Genomic DNA, 2,996 nt, shown 5'->3' with positions numbered 1-2,996 from the left:
TCATCAACAAGCTCTCTCATTGGATTGACCAAGTTGTCATCAACAAGTTATGTTGCTGGAATCACCAAATTGTCATCCACTTGTGGCTGTGCATGTGGGATTGATGGGTATCTATGTGCTCCTTCTCTACTTCTACAAATTTATCACAATTATCATCCACTTGTGACTTAGCACAGTGGGATTCAACAAAAATTTCATTTTCAACTTCAATGCTCCCCTTTACACCAAAAATCCTCTCAAGGGTGTCCCAAGACTCCTTGGCTGTCTTGACATATGCAATCAAGGGAAGAATGTTTTAATCTACAAATTATTTTATGTATTTTAATGTGAAAGCATCATTTTGCCTCTTCACTTCCAATTCTTTCAAAAAAACTTCATACATCTCTAGTTGTTACTTGACTTTTTTAGCATCTTGGATTTTCCCCTTTTTTAGCGTTCGCCAACTGCATCTCAATCGAGAGGATCAATCGATTTCTATCATCATCTTTTCATATAGGAATCATTGACCGTGACATGATATTTCTCGAATGGAGTGGTGCTAAGAATATGTGGTTGAAAGACATAGAATTTTCAGAGCTTGTGCGTGAACCATGGAAGCATCCTTTATATTTTGACTTGGATAATCATATGGAAAAGGTAACATATAAACTAAAAAGATCAAAAAATGTTGTCAGATCTTGGATCAACACACCAAAAAGGCCATGTGGAAGGAATTATTATCGAGTAGCAAAATTAAGGATCTGACAAACCCTTCGGATTCAGAGTTATTTTCCAAAGAGTCTAAGAAGGAAATATTCAATCTTATGGAAAAGAGGAATAAAATATTGAAAAATTAGGAAGATGAATGGAGGTTGAAAAGTAGAATGTGTTTGATTCACGATGGTGACAAGAACACTTGTTTCTTTCACAGGGTGACCTCTAAAATAAAGAGTGTAAACTCCATATGGTACATAAGAAACGGATATAATAATATAATCTCATCACAACATGACATTCAGAAAGAAGTTGTTAAATTTTTCAAGTCCCAATATAGGGAATCACAGGTAACAAATATAGTTGACCAAATGGATATGGTGATGGTAAATGAAGAAGAGTTCGATATGATGGATAGTCCAATCTCTTTGGAAGAATTTCAAGCGACATTGGAAGACTTAGCGAAAGACAAAAGATCTCGGCTTAATGGATGGCCAGTGGAATTATTCTTGTTCTTTTTTGACATTGTGGGCTCATGGAAATGGTGGAGGATTCTCTCATTTTGGGATATATAAGAGATGTTGTCAATTCTACTTTCTCACACTTATTCCCAAAAAAACAGTTTATGCACCCATGGAAAAAAGAGATATCACTTGTGTGCTTTTTGCGACATTGTCCAAACTGATATCCATAGGTAGATGGGGCATTATATATAGAAAATGTTTTAACGAGGCCCTCCTTATCAAGAGTCTTTGGAGGGCGTTCTCTGGACCTAGAGGCTAGCAAGCTATCATACATGCTAAATATGTACGAATTTTGAATTTGGAAGAATGGGTGTCCTCTGGGGCCCTTGTGAAAAATAACGCCTCCTATATTTGGCGAAGCCTCATGAAAGTTAGGCTATGGTTTTGTGGTAATATTTTCTAGCATGTGGGCAGAGGAGAAAATGTCTTCATTGGCCTAGACATCATCAAAGGACAGTCTGAAGGGCATAATATTCTAGTTTGCATCATTTGGTGCCTCAATGTGCAAGGTATTTATACTATAGCACATATTGGGAAGGAACACGCCTCTCCTTTTTCATTTCCCACGTGGCCCTATTCACTGGATTTGGGTATTCAAGAGGAGTTTGTGGCTCAATGGGATACATATTGTTACATCTAATTAACATGGGGATTTACCTCACAAATAAACCTGCTAAGATGGCAAGGGAAGATGGGGTTTATAATGGTGACATATTTTTCAAAGATGCCTACTCACTCTTCACGTCTCTTTTTCATGTTGAGAATCATGTTGGGTGGATGGATCACATGTGGAAGTGAGAGGTTCCTTTCAAAATCAAATGTTTTACATGGTTGGTCACCCACAATTGCATAGTCGCCTCGGATAACCTCATAAAGAGAGGATTTCAGGGATTGAGCTACTGTCTTCTTTATGGATCATCCCTTGAGGAGGTTTGGCATATATTTCTTCCCTTCCTATAAGAAAATGTTTTTTGGGAGGTGATCACAAATTCCCTTGAAGTAGATCTAGAGGTGGATAGGTCTTCTATTGTAACATGGTTAACCAATTGGAGCTCTAGCCACAAAGAAGTAAGAACTCTCGTGCTATACCTTCTATGGGGTGTATGGGTTTGTAGAAACAAGTATATCCTTAAAAATATGTCCCCCGACATTCATTCCACCAGTTTAAAAATCGTGGACTATTTTCAGGAGGTGGGTCCTTGGAAGCCCAAAGCTCATAGTTAAGTTTCCTCTCTAAAACTCAATGTTTCATTTTCCAATTGGAGTTGCTCCATCTTCAATTCCAGTATTGTCATTTTCTAACTTAGAAGGTTGAAATGGGCCTGTGCTTCAAATTGAATCATTTCAGCATGCTTTGAGACCAAATCAAAGAGAAATTCTAGAGCACTGGTTATTCTAGCTAAAGAAGTATAGAGCTCTTGCTCTGCAACCCTAGAATCACACTCCATAAAATTCAATCCGTGTTACACTTTCTAATAAATTTGGACAATTACGGTTCTAATCCCTCACTCTATGTTTTCAAATTCACTCTAGAAATGTAAATATACCAACAATCTAACTTTCCTTGATTTTAAGCCTTTGTCTTTGTCGTTAATGCACGAAAGTATATAAACTTCTAGATGTTCCAGGTCGCCTTAAACCAACGATCAGAAATATCTGATGAAATTCTTATTCTATCTGACTGACTATGTGGAAAATTTTACTAAGAAAAAGATTAAGATAAATTGTGTGATGTACAATCAGCCACGGAAATAGTTACTAAATAAGTTATTGTTTAGT

This window comes from Pinus tabuliformis, chromosome 1_2 (genome assembly GCF_031772625.1).
Source record: "Pinus tabuliformis cultivar Carrire ecotype Pingquan chromosome 1_2, CPIR1, whole genome shotgun sequence".
NCBI classification, from domain to species: Eukaryota; Viridiplantae; Streptophyta; class Pinopsida; order Pinales; family Pinaceae; genus Pinus; species Pinus tabuliformis.
This window is presented reverse-complemented; position numbering follows the sequence as displayed.